The sequence below is a fragment of the Panthera tigris genome, chromosome B4 (genome assembly GCF_018350195.1).
Source record: "Panthera tigris isolate Pti1 chromosome B4, P.tigris_Pti1_mat1.1, whole genome shotgun sequence".
In the NCBI taxonomy this organism is placed as follows: Eukaryota; Metazoa; Chordata; class Mammalia; order Carnivora; family Felidae; genus Panthera; species Panthera tigris.
In genome coordinates this window covers 79677586-79702017 of record NC_056666.1, presented here as the reverse complement: position 1 = coordinate 79702017, position 24432 = coordinate 79677586, and the positions used below count along the sequence as shown (strand labels likewise).

The 24432-nt window shown below is 44.3% G+C and overlaps 1 protein-coding gene across 7 annotated transcripts in view; it reads left to right on the top strand.

Moving 5' to 3' along the window:
• The first annotated feature begins 119 nt into the window (after positions 1 to 119).
• Positions 120 to 24432, top strand: part of CBX5 (chromobox 5) — a 45008-nt gene continuing 20695 nt past the window's right edge. The window contains exon 1 of one of the 7 annotated variants that reach the window (XM_042992441.1): positions 120 to 161. The gene's annotated coding sequence lies outside the window, so the exon portion shown is untranslated. Of the gene's footprint in view, positions 162 to 265; positions 623 to 11852; positions 12012 to 23893; positions 24000 to 24049; positions 24241 to 24432 lie in introns of those variants that run through there. The other 6 variants (XM_007081414.3, XM_007081413.3, XM_007081416.3 and 3 more) reach the window with 6 other exon arrangements.

Below are 24432 nucleotides of genomic sequence, written 5' to 3'. Positions count from 1 at the left end.
CCCTGCTATTGGTCTGTAGTGCCGCATTGCTGTGTAACGTCATCCGTTTGGGCGTTCTACGCAGTCTCCACCCCTTAGTGTTCATTGGTTCCTGAACAATATTACTTTTAGCCAGTGTGATTGGCTCGCCAACCAATCATTCATATTTGAATGTATCTAAGGTATTTAAATAATTTTTCAGTCCTTCGCGCCCCGAAATTACGCTCAACTCACTTGGCAAAACATGATTAATACTATGTATTAGGAAAGAAGTTATGAGGTGACGGTTTTCTTTCTTTTTTTGCAACGACCGCCCACTAAGCGCATGTGTAGTAAAATGGCGAGTTTACGCAAGCGCATTAAGAAGTTCCGCTGGGCGCTTGGAACACGTGAAATGGCGGGCGGGAGACAGCGGCGAATCTACAGCGCTTGCGTAGTGGCGGGAGTTGTGCCTCGTTTTGCGCAGGCGTAATGGGCGGAGAAAGGGTACGGTCCCAGGATTGGTCGCGCAGGCGCAGGGAAGGATCCGTTTTGGCGGGCGGTTGGCGTTGCGCAGAAGGCGGCGGCGGCACTGTCTTGTGGTCCTGCCTCACCACAGAGGAACAGGGAAGACGTTTGCGTGAGTGATCGGTGTCGATTCCGGGTAAGTGACGGATAGTCTTGCCTACCCATACGAGGTCTTGAACTGACTCCAATTGGGCCCGTTATTGTGTGAAATGAATGGACCGCGGGGTGGGGGCTCGTGAAGGGGGAGCGGTGGGTCCGGCCAACCAATGGAAGAACAGGGGTGGGATGTTTTATTCCTGTAAGTTCTGTGGTGCTGTGCAGCCGGAGGGCTTGACTGGCTTGTGTTTAGGCCAATTGGGTCCGCCCTTAGCTGCCGACTGATCGGTCCTTGGGCCATCGGAATGTGGGAGGCGGGTTTCCAGCTCCTGAGCAGCGGCTCCCTGAGCCAATGAGCACGGAGCGCGCGGTAGGTTGGGCTCATCCAAGAGGCAGCGGATTGACTCCAATGGGGAATGCGGGAGTCGGGCGGTTAAATGGATGGACCAAATTTGGAGCCAGTAGACGAATAGCCTACGGGAAGCGCTCGGGCAGGTCGTCCAATCAGCGGTCCAGAAGAGGGAGGTCTTAACGTTAGAGGTTGTGAAGAAGGAGATTCAATGCCTGTGATGGCGCGGCAGCGCATATTTTATCCACTGTGACTTCTCTAACGAATCCTTTAGGCCTCCGTCCCATACACCTTTCTTGTAGGGAAACTATAAGTTCTGTCCCCACACTTTTGGTTTTGAGGGGAGCAAGGTAGGTCTTTGGGACCTCGCTTCTTTAGGAAGACTGACTTGAAATGTTAGAACCAGTAGGATAAATCTATACTGTCGTGGAAAGGCACCCGAGAAAAATCTGCATCGTGAAGCACCTTTCCACGGACAAATGGGTATTTGTAAATCCATAGAAAAAGTTTTGGAAGGCTACATACCGAAGTGTGTTACCTCTATAGACAGAGTGGGATCTAGGCAGGTTGGTGTCTGCTGTTTAAGCCTTTTTAGGGATCGTAATTTGTGATTAAATAAAGATTAGATTAAAAAAGTCAACTTTTGTGTTTCTAGTCATAATCACGGGCTTCTCACAGCCTCTTTTATCCTTACACCTCGATAGAGTTGTTTTTCCCCTAAGAACTAAGGTGATCCTCAGTATAAAAATACAAATATTAAAAAGGTAACTTTTGTTTGACTACATAGTACCTACTAGAGAGGCTAAGCTAAGCGCCTTACAAGCATTATTCATGTCTCAGTGCCTTTATCTTTGTCTCTGATGCCTCCCCCCCCCCCCCCCCCCCCCCCCCCCCCATGTAGATCTTTCTTTACACCACTAAAGAGTTTCTAAGCTCTCTTTCTTCTCTTCCTTTGAGGATGTCTGGATTTTGATAAGGAAGTTGCTTAACAAGGGGGATATTTAGGGTGTTAGAGACAGGACTCATCCATCACCTGGATTATTCCATTGCCTTTTGATTATATTTCCTTCAAAATATTTATTTTACAGGAGCTGTAATCACCTGTTGGTAATGCCCAGTCAGCTGATTTGAAGATGTTTCAGTAAAATAGTGACATTTTCATTACATAATGGCCATATAAGAATCTAAATTGCTCTGTTGTTGTTCACTGATGTATTTAAGGTTAATAGAAGTACTGTTAATAAGTTCAACTACATATGAAGTACACTTCTGATTAGAGACCTTTGTGACATTGTACAAAAGAAAGTTTAGCTGCCCAGAGGAGAGAGTCTCTGACACTTGGCAAGAAGATAAATTTATTTCATATTTGGTTGTAAACTGTAGGTATGCTAATTATGCACTTTTTTCTGCTTAGTTTATAAAGAAAGATACAGATTAAGGTTATCTATCTCTATTTTATTTAGGTTTAAAAGGAATACCATCTTGATCTATTACAGGGTTTCTTGACCTCAGCATGTTGACATTTTGAGCCAACAAATGCATCTCACCTCATCCGTCACCTCCATTTGTGACTATCAAAATGTCTCCACACATTGCCAGATGTCCTGGGGTTGTTGTTGGTGGTGATGCAAAATCTTCCTCAGTTGAAAACCTTTGATTTAGGGGTGCCTGGCTGATTTGGTTGGAGGAGCATATGCTCCTGATATTAGGGTCGTGACTTTGAGCCCCAAATTGGGTGTAGAGATTACTAAAAAATAAAGAAACTTAAAAAAAAAAAAACCCACGTTGATTTAAAATGATATGCTGGGAGCTGGGACTGGCTCAGTGGAGGAACATGTGACTATTGATCTCAGGATCATAGGTTCCAGCCCCAACTTGGGTGTAGAGATTACTTTAAAAAATAAAAATAAATAAAATGATAGATGCTGAAATTATCTTGTCAAAATCTTTCATTTTAATAATTGGAAATTAGACGAAGAAGACTGGTAAAGTGTTTAGAAAATAGTCTTTGGTGAATGGATCACTAAATCCTAATGGATATCTCTTCATATGTAGAGTGATCTTTGTTCCATTGGATAAAAGGACAATTTCATTAAATTTTTACCATTTCTTGAAGTTTAAACACGATTGCATCCATTGTTTGTTTGGCTTCCTAAAATATTAGCAAATATTTTTTGGAAGAAGGTGGACCTTGCATTAGATGCTTCTTAGATTTTTGCCTGCTTTAAGCCTCTTTCCTTTACTGAATTCTTTTGGATCAGAGAGTTTTACCCTGACCCTGTACACCTATTGAAATAGGCTTTACTATATAAATACACGTGCAGAGCACTTTGGTATTTTCTCATCTGCAGTACACGATTTCATTTTCTTAGAAATACAGGTCAGTTTCTGCTGATTTCATGGCCCTAAACTCACAGTTTGGGGAAAAAAAGCTGATCTGAAGAAAGAGAACCAAATCATGCTTCTTACATTACTCTGAATGGATTCCTTCTATCTCCAGCCTGAGCTGCTTGGATTTATAAACAAATTAACCTGTGGTCCGTTATTTGACGATTTTAGTGATATATTTTAATTTGAAAGATTTCAGGATTTGAATACAGGCTTCTTGGTTTACTGTGGTATGCAAGTACAAATTGCTTTTTTGTGAATTCTCTTACAATGTCAGTTAATAGGTCTGATGAACATTTCTCTCTCTGGTGGGTAATTTTTCATTGAAATTCGGAGACTATCAGATTGAAAATCTTAAGTTTAGGCTTATTTCTTGCCGTCAGAGAACCTGGTCTGGTTGTTCATTTGTACCGGTGTGTTAATAAAACAAGATGTTTAGCTTATGTTACAAAAATTAAGGTTCAAGTGGTTATGCTTAGAACTTAAGGGTATACTATTGCCACCAAACCTGAAAGGGAAAATAACACATCTTCACTGGTCTGTCTGAAAACCAATACAAAGAAAGCGATCTGGATAGTAGGTGAGCCGGGTGATGGTTGGGGCAAAAAGGAAAGAAAGAACATGCCTCTGCAGTGACTGGATTTTAATATGTCTGGGAAAGTTTTGGTGGTTTTCAGACCCCTTGATAGTGGCTCTGGAAAAGAGGAAAGGCATATAGGATACAAAGATTTCTGAGGAAGATTAGATTAGCATTTTTTATTTAAGTTATATAATTTAACCACAAAGCATGATTTATATATCTTACTGGAATAGCCCATTTAATAATTCTCGGTAAAGCATCTCTTTCCTTTCCTTGTTCTTTTGCTCAGTCTATTTTTATTTCCATTTACCTTACATGAAATTGGGCTTAAAGCTGTGTGCTGTGGATATTGATTTTAAGAGTAGTGAATTACAATGTGAGATATCACTTGTAACTGGCTTAGTATGGCTGCTGTTTACACATTGTTATTCATGAACTTGGACTCTGGGCAATTATCTTTTTTCCCTGACATAACTTTGATTTTCCTTTCCTCCTTATAAAGGATGCCTTTAACTGATCATTGTACTAATGGGAAAGAGTCCAGGTCATCCTGAGAAGAGTTGGCTTGTGCAGAGTCCAAGATACAGCTTTGTTGGATTTCTGTAAGCTACTCGAAGCCACATATTCATTTCTGATGACAACTTTACACTTGTGTTGGCAGAACACCCACAGTGACAACTGGTGCCTATGTTTAGTCTGTCCAGGAGCTCTACCAGCTAACATGTTTGGGGAAAAACCTACACTGTTCTTGTTAGCAGCTATGTAAATACTAGACCTCGCTGAGTTTGTCTTCCTGGATCTGCCAGTATTTTGGGAGGAAAATTACATTCCCTGATTGCTTCAATTTACCCTTTGAAATGAGGGATTAAAGGTTTTAGGCATTCTTTGGGTTACTTAGAGCACAATTCTTTTTGGATGAGGAATTGGTTTTATATATATCCAGTTTATGATTTTTAAAAATTTTATTTCCCCTGTGTATTAGTTTCCTGTGGCTCCTGGAACAAATTACCACAAACTTAGTGGTTTTCAAACAATAGGAATTTATTCTTACAACTCTGTAGGCCAAAAGTCTGCAGTCAAGGTGTTGAACCCCCTCTGGAGGCCCGAGGGTAGAGTCCCTTTCTTGCCTCTTCCAGCTTCTGGTGGTTGTCAGTCTCATCTTGTGGCCTCAGCTCTTCCTGCTCTGTCTTCACATGGTCTTCTCTGTCTCAGAACTCCTGCCTCTCATCAGGATAAATGTGATTGCATTTAAGACCCAATCAGATATTCCAGGATAAATTTTTCCTTTCACATCTTTTTTTTTTTTTTTTAATTTTTTTTAACGTTTTATTTATTTTTGAGACAGAGAGAGACAGAGCATGAACGGGGGAGGGGCAGAGAGAGAGGGAGACACAGAATCGGAAGCAGGCTCCGGGCTCTGAGCCATCAGCCCAGAGCCTGACGTGGGGCTTGAACTCACAGACTGTGAGATCGTGACCTGAGCTGAAGTCGGACGCTCAACTGACTGAGCCACCCAGGCGCCCCTCACATCTTTTAGTCACACCTTTGCCCTATAAAATAATATTCATGGGTTCAAGGGATTAGGACTTGGGTATCTTTTGGGGGGCCATCGCTCAGACCACTACACCTTAGTTCTCTAACCCCTATCCAAATAAATTTTGCATAATTCAAAAAAGAAAACTTTTTTTTTTGTTTTTACTTTAGAGAAAGAGGGGCAGAGAGAGAGAGAAAATTTTTTTTTTTTTTTTTTTTTTTGAAAGAGAAAGAGAAAGAGAGAATGAGAAGCTCCATGCTAATTGTGGAGCCCAATCTGGGGCTTGATCCCCTGACTCAGATCATGACCTGAGGCTGAAATTAGGATGCTCATCCGATTGAGCCACCCAGGCACCCTAAGAAAAAGTTATTTTAAAAATGAGAGGCAAATGGGGACAAAAAAAGGCTCAGGAAACTTAGATTCTATTCCCATATCTGTCATTAACTAGTGATAGAACCTTGGGTGAGCCATTTGCTCTCTTTGGTTCTTAGTTTCTCCATCTTACATGAAAGGAATTGGATAGGTGATTGCTGATAGCCTTCTAGACCAAAGTCTTTCATTAAATGACTCCTGAATTGTCTTGGAGTTTGTTTTTGAAGCCACTAGTTTTAAATGTACATGAAGAACTCTTTCTAATATTTTGGGCCAATGTAGTCCATTGGTGGTCTTGCCTAGGACTTGAAGGATAGAAGGCTAAGTTGTTGGCTGGTTGTCTGGTTGTCATATCCTTGGGGTACTGACACAGGATAACACATTTGTTAAGTGTGTGTGATTTTCTAAAAAGGGCATAATGGACTACTTGGGCCATTTTTCACTCTCATCCTAATGAGGCTATGGACTGTGTAGTCTGGATTTCCTTTCTGGTAAGTGTAGTTTGTCAAAATTAAACAGTGACAGATTTTTTTACCTGCAGGTAGGTCGTGGGGCTATAGTTTCAAAATTCTTCACATGCAGTCTTATTCTTCAGACTTAACTGAGTGCCTGTTCCATCATGCTTCATTGCTAGAAAGGACACTAGAAAGTATGGGCTTGAGATGGTGTTGTTGAAAGGACTATTCAAAGATCAAGCTTTATAATACACTCTCATTTCTTACATGGAGAAGAGGAGAAGGAACCAAATTGAATTCAAGTATTCTGATTGTAATCTCCATTTCTTAGAATAAAGCAAGTTCATATCTGAGTCAGCAGGCATAATTATGTCGGAATAAAATGCCCTGTTAAAGAGGTCAACCAACAGGCTGGGATATCTATCTTAAGTTTGGTTTCTGAGGCAGATCCTCCACGTGCCTTCTTTCTCATCCCTAAATCAGTAAGACTTACCTCACAGGGAGTTGTGGAGGGTAATAATACTGCTAATTTGTTCTGTATTTCCCAACAATAAATCATATCTAAGGATCTGATAAAACATAGGCAAACCTCATTTATATGAGTAGTTGGAGACAGGCATAGATATAACTTACAGATAGTTCAGAAAATTCATTAAAGTTATTTTAACTTCCTCTATCATCAGACATCTACCTTCTGTTTGCTGTATACTTTCCAAACTGTTCTTTTGTTCTTTTTCCATAACAGACATGAGGTAGGTAGGGCAAATAGCTAACACCAGATTAGATGATAAAGGGATCAATTCATCAAGAGGACACAACAACCCTGAGTTTTACACAACTAATAATAAAGCCTCAAAATACCTGAAAGAAAAAACAATGGAACTGAAATATATACATCTGTATTAATACACTTCTAAGCAACCCATGGATCAAAGAAGACATCACAAAGAATATTAGAGAATATCTTGAACTGAATAAAAATGATAACATGACCTTAAAATTTGTGGGATGTAACTAAGATAGTTCGCTTAGAAATTTATAGTATTAAATGCTTCGGTTAAGAAAGCAGAAAGGTCTAGAGTCAGTGACCTACATTTCTGTCTTAAGAACCTAGGAAAAGAAGAGCAAATTAAACCCAAAGTAGGCAGAAAAAAGGAAATAGTAAAGATAAAAGCATGAAGTATAAAGTAAAAATAGTAGAGAAAATCAATGAAGGTGAAAGTTGATTATTTTGAGAAAATCAGTAAAATTAATAAACCAAGCTGGTCTGATCCGGGAAACAAACAAACAAATGACTAAGAGAAGGGATGTCACTACTGATTGTAGAGACACTTTAAAAACAATAAGGGAATATTATGAACTATGTCCATACATTCAGTGTCTTAGATGAATTGAATCACCTCCTTGAAAGACAAACTACCAAAGTTCACTTCAGAAGAAATACAGAACCTCACTAGCCCTGTAGTTGTTAAAGAAATGAAATTTGGGGGGTGCCTGGGGGTTCAATCTTCTGACTCTTGATTTTGGCTCAGGTCATGATCTCATAGTTTGTGGGTTTAAGCCCCGAGTTGGGCTCTGCGCTGATAGTGCAGAGCTTGCTTGGGATTCTCTCTCTGCCCCTTCCCCATTCACCCTTTTCATCTCTCTCTCTCTCTCAAAGTAAACATTAAAAGAAAAAAAAAAAAAGAAATGAAATTTGTAGTTGAAAACCTTCCCCCAGTGAAAACTCCAGGGCCAGATGGCCTCACTGGTAAGTTTTACCAAACCTTTAAGGAAGAGATAATACTAATTCTACACCAATACTTTCAGAAAATAAGAGAGGAGGGAACACTTACCTAGCATTCATTATTTTTAATTTCATTTATCAGGCACTTCTGTTTCATATACATAATATTTTTTTTGAGCGAGAGAGAGTGAGCGTGAGCCAGCGCACAAGCAGGACGGGGCAGAGAGAGGGGGACAGAGGATCCAGGGCAGGCTGTGAGAGGACAGCAGCAAGCCTGATGTGGGGCTCAAACTCTGGAACTGCAGGATTATGACCTGAACCTATGTCAGACACTCAACTGACTGAGCCACCCAGGTGCCCCATATTTCCTTTATATTTTTAAAAGTGTTTTCTAGCTCATTTGTCTTACCTTCACAGCAGATCTGTGAGATAAGTATGGCAAATAACTTAACACCCTAAGGTTAACTGAACTGTCTAGCTTGATCTTTTCAGTGATCTGACTGGAAGAGGACCACATCTTCTAATTCCTAGTCCTGATTTTGCCACTGTTAACAAGTTGCCCTTTTAGTAGCTTTTTTGTTAACAGCCTTTGGGGACAGGACTAACCAGTGCTGACTTAATCCAGGAGAAACTGTTAAAATCCTTAGCTCTTAAATTGAAGACTGGGTTAGAGACCGTGCCCATGCAATGCTTGACACTTACTAGGCCCTCAATAAATATCCCAGAGCAAGGATCAGAATTGCTATATTAATCATCCCTTTGGCATAGGATTTAAATTAGGGTTGTAGTTGGAAACTGGACAAAAAGCGAGTCAGAAACATCTTACTTGGTTTAAGTAACACATCAGAGCATTCAGTGGAAGAGCTGGGTAGTCTGAGATTGGCTATCCCTTTTAGCCGTTAATCTGGTGGTGGCCTTTCTTTGCATTTAACTATCAATATATCTGAAGTGTAGAGCACACTTTTATGATATTGTGGCATAGTAACTCACACTTAAATGTCAATAGAGACACTTACAAAGACCTACAAGGTTCAATAATTTCTGGTGTGGGTTTGTTTCTCCTGTCATCACCCATTATGTATTTTTTTACAGCGTTTAAATTGCCACAGAGAGAAATTGGTCAGGAACATAATGGATGGCCAAGGAGCTGCCAAGGATACTGTTGTATGGGATGGGAAAAAGTTCAATACTGCCTTGATTTTATTTATCTAAATTGTAGGCTATGACTTCAATATAATTCATGTTGCTAATACACCAAGGTAATAGTAAAGTACAAAATTATGCCATAAGTTGAAGGAGTGCTCTTTTTTACTCCATGAAGTTTAACAGTCTAACTCCAATTCTATAAAACTCTTTTTTTGTCAGCATTGTATTAATCAAATTTTAGCGTATTGACCTAAATTATAATAGCATTTCAATAGTTAAATTAGAGATTTTAGTTTATGGTTATGCAAATTAATTTTTATGTCACTTGAACGTCTTCTCTAAACTAAGGCTGTGAGATAGTGTAAATTGGCATAGAAGAGGCTTTTCCTTAAGATAGAGGATTTGTGGGAGAAACCGGAAGGGGTCTTTGTAGACCCTTAAGCTGCTAATACCTAAAATCTGTACAAGCTGGGGGCACCTGGGTGGCTCAGTTGGTTAAGCATTTGGACTCTTGATTTCGGCTCAGGTCATGATCTCACAGTTCGTGAGATCTAGCCCCACATTGGGCTCTGTGCTGACAATGTGGAGCCTGCTTGGGATTCTCTGTCTCCCTCTCTCCCCCTCCCCCCACTCTCTCTCTCTCAAAATAAATAAATAAACTTAAGAAAAAAATAAAATCTGTACAAGCTGGATGATGTCGGATTAGCACTGCATCTTAATTTTATGGCTGTTTGAAAAATATGACCTCAATTTTACTTGTGGGTAGATCTTTTAGTTCTGTTTTAACCCTTTCATGTTTTGTGAACATGCTCTGCCAAAGTGGTATGTAAAAATCTAAGATTCGTAGTAACTACTCAAACATTGCTGGAATCCATTTTTCTTAAGATTTACTTATGATGAAATTGCCAGGTTCTTCATGAAAGGTGACTGAATCTACTAGTTCATGCTTCATCACATTTAATTAAGGGAGGAGTGGGTGTGAGATTAACTGTGGGACCCAAGGAATTTAACAAAAATCCCCTACCCCTGGACAAGCAGAGCAAGACTAACTCCATCTTGTGCTACACCCGCTATCTCATGTATAACCCCCACATGACCTACTTATTGCTTAAGACACTCCCCCACCCTAGTCACGCCGCCGAGTACACCCTTACTGGAAACCTGCTCACTTAGGAATGCGGAACCCCTAACCGCCAGAGAATGTAAACCCCGCCTTCTGCTCGCCAAACTTGCGCGCCAATTCTGACCAGAGTGATAGGCTAGTTCAAACAGTTACCATAGGGTAAATTGTAATTCAATTGGCCACCTGCATGTGGACTGACATGAATGTGCAACTTTCTGTGTGTGTTACAATCTCATTGGCCACTGGCCCCCTTAAAACTGCTACCCCTCTTAACCTAGGGGTCCAAGTCCCTGCTCTGCTGTGTTGGGTATACTTGGGCCCAAGCTCGAGCTTGCAAATAAACCCTCGTGCGTTTGCATCGGTATCGGCTCCTTGGTGGTCTCTCGGATTCGAAATCGGGGGCATTACATTTGGGGGCTCGTCTGGGATTCGAGACACCCCCAGGACCCCACTTGGAGGGTCCCACGTCTGGTGACTGCACTCAACTTCTACCTTTCGTGCACATATTTTCTGAGAGCTCTATACTGTATCTCTACCTGTAGGAATTCCAAACTGTCTTTGGGTCGGCATTGGCTTAAGTGGACACGCTGGCGAGCCGTCTTGGCGCTCTTGGGAGACATCCCTTGCCCCCGCCAGGAGGACAAAGTCCTCATCTGTGAGGAGGGCCGGCTGCCATTACGGACAGCCAGCCCTTCGTTTTACTTTCTGTTTTGTCTCCGCGGCCGCACTGGAACGTTTGTCTGTGTTATTGTGTCCTTGTTAATCGTCATAACTGTTTGTGTCTTGGTGTGGATTGAAATGGGGCAGACCCAAACTACCCCCTGTCTCTTATGCTGTCCCACTTCTCGGACGTTAAGGAAAGGGCTCATAATTTGAGCACAGACATAAGAAAAGGGAAATTTCAGACTTACTGCATGTCAGAATGGCCAACCTTTGACGTTGGATGGCCCCGAGAAGGAACTTTCCACCTACCTATTATTTTGCAGGTCAAGGCTGTAATCTTCAAGGACAAACCAGATGGCCACCCTGACCAGGTGCTCTACATCCTGGTCTGGCAGGACATGATCAAAAACCCCCCTTCTTGGCTAAAACCATTCTTACCCCCCAAAGCAGGACATACCAAGATTCTAGCCCTGGGGAAAGCCGAGAAGGAGACTGACACAAAGGCCAAAATGTCCCTTTATCTGGTCTTGCAGGATTCCTCTCCAGAGGATCTGATTCATCCACTGCCCTACCAGGCTCTCCCTCCCCCTTCCGCCCCTCCATTGGAAGCACCAGGGGCTGCAGGAGGGGCACCATCCCTCCCTGACGAAGGAATTCCTGTGCGTGGGCCAGCACCAGGGACACCTGGATGGACCCACCGGGCGGCCCCACCCTCAAATATGGGGCCGGCCGACTCCACCGCCCTTCCCCTCCGTGCCATGGGGCCTCCTGACGAGTCTGGAAAACAACCAATGTTATATTGGCCGTTCTCCACCAGTGATTTATATAATTGGAGAACTCAAAATGCAAAGTTCTCCGATAACCGTAAAGATTTAATTGGGCTTTTAGATACTGTTCTCTTTACCCACCAGCCTACTTGGGATGACTGTCAGCAGCTCTTGCAGGTTCTCTTCACCACCGAAGAGAGAACGAATACAGGTGGAAGCTTGGAAGTCTGTCCTGGGAGAGGACAAACGACCGACTCAAAACCCAGACCTCATAAAGGCTGCCTTCCCTTTATCCCGCCCTACCTGGGACTACAATTCGGCTGAAGGTAAGGAGAGACTCCGGGTCTACCGCCAGACTCTAATGGCAGATCTCAAGGCTGCCGCGCGCAAGCCTACTAATCTGGCTAAGGTATATGATGTAAGACAAGGTAAGGATGAGAGTCCAGCAGCCTTCTTAGAAAGAATCACAGAGGCTTTTAGGCAGTACACCCCTGTGAACCCAGAAGCCCCAGAAACAAAAGCCGCAATTATCATGGCTTTTGTTAATCAGGCCACTCCAGACATCAAAAGAAAATTACAAAGAGTGGAGAGGCTAGGAGAAAAGAGCCTGCAGGACTTAATAATAGTAGCAGAGAGAGTTTACAATAATAGAGAAAGCCCGGAGGAGCAACAGACTAAACTATGCGACCGGCAGACCCGAAATCTGGCTAAGATCCTGCTGGCTACAACCATGGATGACCCACAGGAAAAACGGAGGCACCTCAAGAAGCTGACTTCAGGGACAGGTAAGGAAGATGGCCCTGGTCCCTGACGGGAGCACCCTAAACTAAACGAAAAACCAATGTGCTTATTGCATGGAAGAGGGCCACTGGGTGAAAGACTGCCCTAACAAAAGATCTAAGGCCCCTGCCAAGATATTAGAGATGGAGGACCTGGACGACTAGGGGAGTTGGGGTTCGGTACCCCTCCCCGAGCCCAGGGTAACTCTCAGAGTGGAGGGGCAACCAGTTGAATTTCTAGCGGACACTGGGGCACAACATTCGGTCTTATTACAACCCCAGGGAAAATTGGCGAGCAAGACCTCATGGGTGCAAGGGGCCACGGGGACCAAACAGTACTCATGGACTACCCGAAGAACTGTGGACCTCGGCATGGGTCGGGTATCCCACTCCTTCATGGTCATCCCTGAATGTCCCTACCCGTTATTAGGTTGGGACTTGCTCACCAAGATGGGGGCACAAATTTGCTTCCACCCCAAAGGGGCAAAAATCCTAGACAAAGAAGGGAAACCGATTCAGGTGCTTGTCCTGAGTTTGGAAGATGAATATCATCTCCACCAGACGCCCCCAGCCCCAATGACTGACATTGACCGTTGGCTACAGGAATTTCCTCAGGCATGGGCAGAAATGGGGATTCGGGCTGGCCCGACACCGACTGGCTATATAGATAGAACTAAAACCGGGGGCAGACCCTGTCAGGGTCCGCCAATACCCCATGCCTCTCGCAGTGCGAACGGGAATCACGCCCCACATACAACGACTACTAGACTCAGGCATATTAAGGCTCTGCCAATCGGCATGGAACACTCCCTTGCTGCCGGTGCGAAAACCACACTCTAACGATTACAGGCCAGTCCAGGACTTAAGGGAAGTCAACCGGCGAGTAATGGATGTGCACCCCACGGTCCCAAACCCATACACCCTCCTCTCCACCTTGCCTCCAGACAAAAATTGGTATACAGTATTAGATTTAAAAGATGGCTTTTTCAGCCTGCCTTTAGCACCCAAGAGCCAAGACCTTTTTGCCTTTGAATGGACGGACCCCGAGAAAGGCATCAATGGCCAACTCACCTGGACTCGCCTACCACAAGGATTCAAAAACTCACCAACCATCTTCGATGAGGCCTTACACGAAGACTTGGGTGAGTTCCGTTCTGAGCACCCTCATTTGACCTTATTGCAATATGTACATGATATCCTGCTGGCGGCGGAGGACCAGGACACTTGCCTGCGAGGCACCAAGGACTTACTCCAGACTGTAGCGGCTCTAGGATACCGGGCCTCAGCCAAAAAGGCCCAAATCTGCAGAGCAGAGGTGAGCTACCTGGGGTACAAATTAAAGGATGGACAAAGATGGTTGACGGATGCGCGGAAGGAAACCGTCCTAAGGATCCCACAGCCGCAAACCGTCCGTCAGGTACGTGAATTCCTGGGGTCGGCAGGGTTCTGTCGATTATGGATTCCGGGTTTTGCCGAGATGGCCATACCCCTCTATGAGGCCACCAGGCACCAACAAAATTTTGAATGGACAGAGGCCATGAACAAGGCCTTTAATGACCTTAAACAGGCCTTGCTGTCTGCCTCGGCTCTCGGGTTGCCTGACCTAACCAAGCCCTTCTACCTGTATGTAGACGAGAAAGACGGGGTGGCAAAAGGGGTCCTTGTCCAGTACATAGGTCCCTGGAAAAGACCCATAGCTTATCTCTCTAAAAAGCTGGACACGATGGCCGCTGGATGGCCCCCATGCTTAAAAATTATTGCCACGGTGACCACTATGGTCAAGGATGCAGACAGGCTAGCCATGGGGCAAGAGCTATATGTTACCACCCCACATGCTATTGAAGGGGTACTCAAACAGCCCAGACCGCTGAATCAGCAATGCTGGTCTGACCCTACTGCTGAAGAGCCTACTGCTGAACCTATCAGAGCCTACTGCTGAACCCCACCAGAATTTTATTCAAGCCACCTACAACCCTGAATCCGGCAACGCTACTCCCCAACCCAGACTGGGACACTGCTCTGCATAACTGTCAAGAGATTTTGGCACAGGTGCACGGAATCAGGGCTGATCTCCGGGACAAGCCACTGCTGAACGTGGACGCCACCTGGTATATGGACAGCAGCAATTTTGTCCGAGAAGGAATCAGATACGCGGGGGCAGCCGTAACCACAGAAACGGAGATCATCTGGGCAGAGCCATTGGCAGCCGGAACATAGGCTCAACAGGCAGAACTGATCGCCCTGACCAAGGCACTAACCATGAGAGAAGGTAAACGAATAAACATTTACACCGACAGCAGGTATGCCTTTGCCACCGCTCATATCCACGGAGCCCTTTACAGAGAGAGAGGGCTTCTGACAGCAGAGGGAAAGACTATTAAGAACAAAACAGAGATTCTTGAATTCCTAAGGGCCCTCTGGCTGCCCAAGGCACTAGCTATCATCCATTGTCCAGGACACCAAAAAGCAGACACACCAGTAGCCAGGGGAAACCAGCTAGCCGACTCAAAAGCAAAGGAGGCGGCCCTTTCGGTGACCCAGGTTTTAACCACGCTACCCGATCTGGGAGCATCAACCCTGCTGGACACCCCCAACTATACTGGCACTGACTTACAATGGATTAAACACTTGCCTATGACCCAATGCTTGCATGGCTGGTGGAGGGCCGCATACTTCAGCATCATCCTGCCAGAGGAACTAGGACAACGAGTCCTATCCAAAATGCGTCGGAGTACTCATATGGGAACAAGAAAGATGGAAGACCTCATACGACATGCTAAGATCATTATTAAGGACTCTTGAGCAAAGATCGAGCAGATTGTGGCAAGCTGTCATGCATGCCAGCTAACCAACGCCACCACCCATGGGTCTAAGGCCGGAACCCGACTCAGGGAAGACCGCCCAGGAGCATACTGGGAAATAGATTTCACCGAGGTAAGGCCTGGAAAATGTGGGTACAAGTACTTGCTAGTTTTCATAGATACTATGAAGATGTAGATACTACGTGGACAGAGGCATTCCCCACTAAGCACAAAACAGTGCAAATCGTGACCAAAAAGCTGCTGGAGGACATTCTGCCAAGGTATGGATTTCCTGCCAGGATCGGATCCGACAATGGACCGGGGTTTATTTCTAAGGTAACACAGGGAGTAGCACAAATACTGGGGGCAGATTGGAAATTGTGCTTACAGACCCCAGAGCTCAGGTCGGGTAGAGAGAATGAATAGGACATTAAAAGAGACCTTAACTAAATTAGCCTTGGAGACTGGCGGGGACTGGGTCACTCTCCTCTCCTTTGCCCTATATAGGATGAGAAACTCACCATATAAGATGGGACTAACTCCCTGCGAAATCATGTTTGGTACATCCCCACCTATCATTCCTGCCTTGAAACCCGAAGTGCTTGCTGAGTTCAATGACCAACAGCTTCTTTTCTCCCTCCAAATGTTACAAAGAGCCCATGAGCAGGTATGGCCTAAGCTGAAGGCCCTCTACGAGACCGGGTCGCCTCCTGACCCCCATCGGTATCAACCAGGCGATTGGGTGTACGTGCGGAGGCACCAACAGCAGGCACTCCAACCTCGCTGGAAAGGACCCTACATTGTGATCATGACCACGCCCACTGCTCTCAAGGTCGACAGAATAACTCCCTGGGTCCACTACACCCACGTCAGGCCAGCTGATCCACACGCCGTCCTCAAAGACTTTGTTCCGGAATGGAAGAGTCAGCCTGACAAGGACAATCCTTTAAAGCTAAGGCTGCGTGCCTACCACTTGCCTCGCTAATATTACTTGTGCTGTATCCCCTCGCGACTAAATCCAACCCCCACCAATCACTTAATCTAACCTGGCAAATCATCACCCCAAGCACTAATCAGGTAGTAACCCAGCTGTCAGAACTACACCCCAGGGGAACCTGGTGGCCTAGTCTGACAATCGACCTATGTGACCTGTTTGGGAAAAACCCCAAGTTCCATAACGGATGACTAGGGATACCAGGGTGTGGCACTGAAGTAGGCAAAACAGCCCTCCAAAATACCTGTTTTTACATATGTCCAGCCCCCTCCCAATCCAGTAATAGTATCTCATGAGGTGGCTGGGCAGACTACTTCTGCCAGGCATGGGGTTGCGAACACACTGGGACATGCAATTGGCTATCACAAAACCCATCCGGCCTCATAAAATTCCAACTGAATACTACACACCCCTCATGCTCAGAACGCCCCTACTGTAATCCAGTCACCATTTCCTTCATGGAGACCGGGAAACAAGCAACAAATTGGGGAGCAGGACTTCTGTGGGGACTCCGGCTTTACCAAAGCGGGTATGATAATGGAGTCCTATTCATGATCAGACAACTAGAGAACCCAAAAGGTCAAACCCTTGGAATAGGTCCCGACACTGTGCTAGTGCCACCCGTGCTAACATCTCCTCAACCTCAGAGGCTTGCCCACAACACTTCTGATGGGGGCACCCCAGTCCCAACTCTCCTCTCCCCTCTCCTCCCCCTCGACCCTTCTCAACACCTTCTTTGGGCCCTGATGTCCAAAGCTTACAAATTCCTTAACGCAACTAAGCCCAATCTTACCCGATCCTGCTGGCTGTGCTATGATATCTGCCCCCCCTTCTATGAGGGTATCGCAATAATGGGGCAATATAACACGACCACGGACCCTAATGCTTGCAGGTGGCACTGAGAGCCTGGTAGTAAAGGTCTCACCTTGCAGTCCGTGTCAGGCCAAGGACTCTGTATAGGCACTCCTCCACGCACCCACCAGGCTCTGTGCAACGTTACACAGCCTATAAATAATACAGGGTATTATCTACCACCCCAGGACAGTTGGTGGGCTTGTTCCGAGGGTCTAACTCCCTGCGCTCATGGTCAAGTTATATACAGAACTGAGGGATTCTGTGTGCTGGTTCAACTACTCCCTAGAATCATCTACCATTTAGATGAACAGGTGCTTCAATGGAAAGATGCGGATACCCACCAACAAAATAAACGGGAACCCATCTCAGCCATCACCATTGCCTCCCTATTAGGAATTGGATTGGCAGGCGCAGGAACAGGAATTGCCTCACTAGCCACCCAGGCCTCCCATTACAGTAGCCTCAGGGCTGCCATTGATACAGACCTAGAGCGCATAGAGACCTCCATTTCTCACCTCCAAGAGTCCCTAACATCCTTGTCTGAAGTGGTTCTCCAAAACAGAAGGGGATTAGACCTAGTCTTTCTACAACAAGGGGGAGTCTGCACTGCCCTGAACGAAGAGTGCTCTTTCTACACTGACTACTCAGGGATAGTACGAGAATCAATGGCTAAGGTAAGGGAAGGATTAGCCAAGCGAAAACGAAAACAAGAGCAGCAACAGGGATGGTTTGAATCACGGTTCAGTCATTCTCCCTGGCTGACTACCTTATTGTCCTCCCTAGCCAGTCCCCTAATCATCCTTCTCCTTCTGACCTTCGGGCCCTGCCTCATCAATAGACTAGTGGCTTTTGTCAGGGACTGAGTCAACACAGTTCAACTCCCGGTACTCAGGCAACAATACCAACCACTGACTCTCTCGACAGAAACCCAGAACCCATGATTGGGTCCTGCATAGGATCCTCTGGAAAAGGGGGGAATGTGGGACCCAAGGAATTTAACAAAAATCCCCTACCCCTGGACAAGCAGAGCAAGACTAACTCCATCTTGTGCTACACCCGCTATCTCATGTATAACCCCCACATGACCTACTTATTGCTTAAGACACTCCCCCACCCTAGTCAAGCCGCTGAGCACACTCTTACTGGAAACCGGCTCACTTAGGAATGCGGAACCCCTAACCGCCAGAGAATGTAAACCCCACCTTTTGCTCGCCAAACTTGCGCGCCAATTCTGACCAGAGTGATAGGCTAGTTCAAACAGTTACCATAGGGTAAATTGTAATTCAGTTGGCCACCTGCATGTGGACTGACATGAATGTGCGACTTTCTGTGTGTGTTACAATCTCATTGGCCGCTGGCCCCCATAAAACTGCTACGCCTCTTAACCTAGGGGTCCAAGTCCCTGCTCTGCTGTGTCGGGTATACTTGGGCCCAAGCTCGAGCTTGCAAATAAACCCTTGTGCGTTTGCATCGGTATCGGCTCCTTGGTGGTCTCTCGAATTCAAAATCGGGGGCATTACATTAACACCCACCTGAGACTGTGGTCCCTTAAGAGGAGTTCAGTACATTGCAAGGACAGAATTGTTGGAAAGCATTATCTGGAAGACATTTGCCCATAGCGGTGCCAAATTCTACTTTCTCATAAATCTTGGAACAATTGGATGTCTAACCTCTTGCCCAGTGATGGGTTTGGGTGTGGCCTAACTAAATTTAAAGAGGACTGACACTTGAAAGAAGAAATTCAGTAGATTAAAATTTTTTTAAAGTGTTTATTTATTTTTGAGAGAGAGAGTGTGTGTGTGTGAACAGGGGAGGGTCAGAGAGAGAGGGAGGCACAGAATCCGGAGCAGGTTCCAGGCTCTGAACTGTCAGCACAGAGCCTGACACGGGGCTCAAACTCACAAACCGTGAGATCATGACCTGAGCCGAAGTCGGACGCTTAACCGACTGAGCCACCCAGTCACCCCAGAAATTCAGTAGATTTTAATAAAGGAAATAAAATCCCATATAAAATTATTTTGTGAGATTGTGATCTCGTAATGAGATCTCAAGAATTTGTGCTAAACATGTCAGTGAACCAGACTGATTAACTTCAAGCGGTTCTGAGAATCACTATGGTACACATTCATTTATATTTTTTAATGGTGTGGTTCATTGCTTGGAGGAGAGTACAGCCAAATAAAATTTATAAGGCACCCTTTATCTATTTATAATGTATATGTTTTAATCTAAAAGTACAAAAGGCCCTTTACTCCCTTGCTCACTGGAGCAAGAGTCTTGGATAATCAACAAACAGGATACTTTGCCCCAGAATAATTCTGTGACTGGTTGAGGCAGTGCCTAGGCCTGATTTTTAAAGGATCACAAACTGGAGCTGCACTAGCCAAAGGGAGAGCATTTCCTCTCTCCATGCTCCTCTCTATTAATAAAGTTTGTGTTGTCTATATGTGGCTTGTTAATGATAGGGGTGTTAACGACCACAGTTAATCTTCCTCCTCAACTCTTTCCTAATCCAGTCTCTTAAATAGACATTTAAAAAGCTTTTAACTCCTCTTGAATTGGGTGCTCATGGGCTTTTGGTGGAGGTGGAGTGATAGTTACCAGCCCATTTAACAAAACCTGAGACAGGCAGGACAGCTGTAATGTGCATCTCTATGCCGTGTTTTTGTTAAAATGCCACATGGCTAATACTTTGGAAATCATAAATCTAGTAGAAGAAAACATCTTTATAGAGGGTATTTTAGTTTTATGCTGTATGTGTTACAAACTCAAAATCATTGGTACTTCTAGATACATAAAGAACAAAAAACATAGTAGACCAGATTAAAACGGTTCTGTAAATTTGGTTTCTTTTCATCTGTTTTATTTATCACGATAAGGCGATACAGACGACTCCTGGAAGACAGTGCTGTAGCTGACAATTTAATCTTCACCTAAGCTACTAACTTTCCCCAAGTACTTTTGGGAGAGAAATGGGAATTTCTCAAGCCTGGGCTAACTGAATTCACCCATTGGCAGCATATTTAATTAATACATGTGATAGGGAGCTTTGCATATGCCCTCACCCTTTTCTCCTCTTTATGTAGGCTTTCTGGAGGATTTTTGCCTTGCTAGTAGGCTTATAGATTTTATTTTGAAACTCTAAAATGGAGGTGCCTGGCTGGCTCACTTGGTAAAGCATGCAACTCTTGATCTCCGGGTTGTAAGTTCAAGCCCCATGTTTGGTATAGAGATCATTTAAATATAAAATCTTTAAAAAAAAAGAAGAAGAAGAAGAAGAAGAAAGAAAAAGAAACTCTAAAATGAAGAGAGAGCTCACCGATTATGTGTTTTGACATTTGGTCTGACTACCGCCTCCAAATAGTTCAGTGGGTGGTTCAGTGAGGCACTTTACCAGTTGGTTTTCGTTACTTTAAAAAAAATACAAAGCAAGCTCAGAGAAAGATTTAGAATTATGTTGTATATATACTTTTGCTCGTAAGTAGTGATGAAAATAAAATGTGCTACACCAAGATCTAAGAAAAGCCACCAAGACAGCTGGCATTGCAAAGTAGTGACTGGAGGGACTGGAGCAGAGCCTGAACTGGACAAACAGATCCCAGAGACCCTATGTGGGTGATTCTGTGGTTCTAGGATTGATAAATGCAAATAGCTGACCATTACCTCTGTTGTTCTGGATTGTCCCAGTTTTCTGTAATGGTCTCTCTGTACCTTCTGCAGACTAGCAGTTCTTAATACATTTTTTTAACCCTTGTAATGATACAATGAGTGGGATTTTTTTGTCCCTCTTCTCTTTCTGTTTTACCTCCTCACTCCCCCCCCCAAAGATTTATCTGTTAAAGAAGTCTCCTGTCATCGACTTGGAATGTGGGTTCTGACTGTGCCTGGCCACAAAGCTCTTTGATGTTTTTCCAAGGCTGACTTCTTACCAGATCCCTGGTTTAGGTATTTTTTTTTTGCCTAGCGCTCAGGCCTGTAAGGTGAGTTTGCCTTGTGTTGTTGATATGAAGGGTTGGTGGAGCCTACTCTTTTCTCACATCCTGATGGGCAGTTAAATTGCTGGAATCTATCTGTAGCTGTTGATGCCTTTAGCAGAGTTACTGTGTGTAAGAAAGGGCTGAGAACTGTTACGCTTGAAAGACTCTAGAAACTTGAGAAGCTGCTCACCCCTTCCTATGGAGATTTCTATAAGGATAAGGTTGCGCTCAGGCTCATCCTCTCTTCCTTCGTCATGGTATCGGGATTCTACCTTAATCACTCCATCATCCTGCCAGCCATGTCTCATTTCTCATACTTGAACGCTCCCTCCTCTCAAGCTCAGCGTGAACCACCAGTCTTGATGCTTTATCTGGTCCGGGCTCTAGCCCTTAAATTGTCCGTCTGGCTTTGTGTTTCATTTGACCCTAATATACTGGGTCGCACTGTCTAAAGGAGAATTATGTTCCCTCCAACGTCTGAGTGCATTTCTCATTTCTTACTGCTGCTCCTGAGCAGATCTGTAACTTCAAGGTTAAGATAAGACACATTCCATCAGAACTATGTCGTCATCCTTGCCAGCTTCTGATCTGTGACTGTCCAGGAGATTTACAAGACACTTGCATGCCATTCTTTACAGAATATTATGGTTGGACTCTGACTCCTGGCATCACGCCCAATTTGATTTGTCAGCTGTTACAAAACCCATTTCCCAAAGAGAAAAGGACCTTAGCCATGTGCCCTTTAGGCAGTTCTTAAAGAGGGGAAGGAGGAAATTGATCTGACATTATTTCCGGGTGTTTCAGGGAGGGGATACACACCAGAATATTTTTGTCCTTTTCCTTGTTGATTTCACTTTTTTTTTTCCTAAAAGATTGCACTAAAATATTAATGTTGCTGTCATTCTTTCCTGTTCTTTATCTCTTCACAGAATTACTGTTAGTCTTTTCATACTACCACTCCAATGCTTTTCTGAGCTTTAAGAAGTAAAAATAAGTATTTTACCCTTAAGAGAGAATGTACCTGGGGGCGCCTGGGTGGCTCAGTGGTTAAGCGACCCTTGATTTGGCTCAGGTCATGCATGATCTCACAGTTCATGGGTTTGAGCCCAGAGTTGGGCACTGCACTGACAGCTGCGGAGCCTGCTTGGGATTCTCTGTCTCCCTCTCTCTACACCTCCCTTGCTCACTGTCTCTCTCTCTCTCTCTTTCTCTCTCTCTCAGAATAAACTTAAAAAAAAAAAAGAAGAATGTACCTGTGTATTCTCTGAAGCTTTATTAGTTTACTGGTGCCTAGTTAACAAAGACACTCTTCTTGATGTCTACTAACATGTTGAGTTGCAGGAGTTACTACATGTGATAGGGTTTAACAGTTTAGGAATTTGGAAGGTCACATATTTCCTGCTGCTGTTGTGTTTGGCCCTATATTTTTACAAAAGCTTCTCTTTGGGGCACTTACCATCTCTTTGGTTTCTATATAAACTCACTGTTTCCCTAGGAGGTAGGCAGTGGGGATTTATTTGGCCCATTTTAGTGACTGGGGTTAGATCTCAGTTATTTACTCTGTATCACACATGGCAAGTTAATCACAGAGTCAGAACCCTGATCTAATTCCTTTGGCATTGTTTTCATATCCCTTAACTACAAAAAGTTTTAAAAAGTTAGGAAGAGTCCAAAAAGGCAGTTTTTACTCAGATTTCCTGACGGGTCCATTCAAAGTTGAGGAAATCTGTAGTTAAAAACTGTCTACTTTACTCTCATACCCTGCAATCTCTTCTGTTTGATAACCAAAATAATCACAATTCTCTGCTTTTTCCTCACTTGGGTTCTTTGCTTTGGACTGTCCCTTTTTCTTACTCTCCTATGGCAGCAATCTCTGGCTCTAAAGACCTATATTGTAAAGCAGAGCAGGGCTTTGGAGCTCTCCTAAGTGTTCTTTAGGGCCAGGAGAAAGGACACTTTATGGGACTGCAAGTCACCAAGTATTTCTTTTCTTTATCTCAGCCTTCCTTTTCTCAAGTGTTAGGCATTATTGGTATATAGGGTTTTAAATTATTATATATTAATGCTTTGGGTGGGTCGTAATTATTCAGAAATTTGTTTCATAACGTTATAAGAACAACTAATGAAAATGGTTTTAACGATGGTGAGGATGGACTTTTAAACTATTCCCTTTTTAAAAACTACTGAAGGATTAAATCTTTTTCTACCTATAATGTCAGTTGATAGGTTTTTTGGTAATGCTTCAAGTGTTTGGATTCTGTTTCTGTATCTCGTATTCTCCCAAAGAAGGAAAGTTGTATAGTGTCTTGAAATACTTCCTTTTTCCCCCTTTCCTGCTATCCCCCGCCCGCCCCCCCCACCCCCCCGCCGTGCATCCCCCAAGCAATTTTAATTAACTGTTCAGTGACAGATGGTAGAAAAGGCCTTGTTTAAAGTGCTTCTGGGCTCGGTTGGGGTGGGTGGTTTGAACTGATTCCCTGTTGTACAAGGACCTAGCCTTTCCCTTCCCCCTTCCATTTGAGCTATAATCCTGTTAGATGATCTTAAAATGCTATTGATTAATTCCCAGTGCTCTTAGAGGAATAAGTACAAGTTTTGGGTTTAAAACCCAAGAACCGATTCCCTTGAGCTCTGAATGCCTTAGCTTTGAGGCCAAGGGAGTACCTTCCAACTTCTCCACCCAGTCTTCACAGAAAAGGAAAGTTAAGCCTTTTAACTTTTCCGTTTGCTCCCCCCCCCTTAGTCTAGTACTGCTGCCAGTTGCCATGGCAACGGGCTGGGACAGCTGCGCAGTGGCTCCCAGGCAGCTGGGTGGGGGCGGGGGAGCTGCCAGCCCGCCAAGCCCCAGACCTGGGAGGGGAGGCCCCTCCTGTTAGCCCAGAGGGAAAGAAAGAACTGGGGCGATCCGGTAGGTAAAGGAGGGAACCCCCATTCATCTTCTACCTTTGGGGCTCCTCTTCTGCATGAAGGTATAAAGGGAGATTTTCCTCTTTCCTCCCTCAAACTGAAGAACACATATGTAAATCCTTGTTTTTCCTCGTGAGGCATGGGAGGCCATAGCCACAATGCTTAACTGCATGCATCTAACCCGGGGCTGGTTTTAACCCCAGCGCTCTGACTTAAACTGCTCAGCTCCCGGAAATTCCAAGGTGAGTGGGGGTGGGGGTGGGGTACTCTCCCTGGAATATGACATTTCCTGTCTCTGGTGAGGTCGGAGGCTGTTTTTATTTTAAATAAGATTTTTTTTTTTCTTAAAGCTTAGGACTCTCTTCTAAATTCATGGAAAAATTATTTTGAAACTCCTGTCTACATTTCTCCCCCTGCCACCCCCTCTTCCAAAT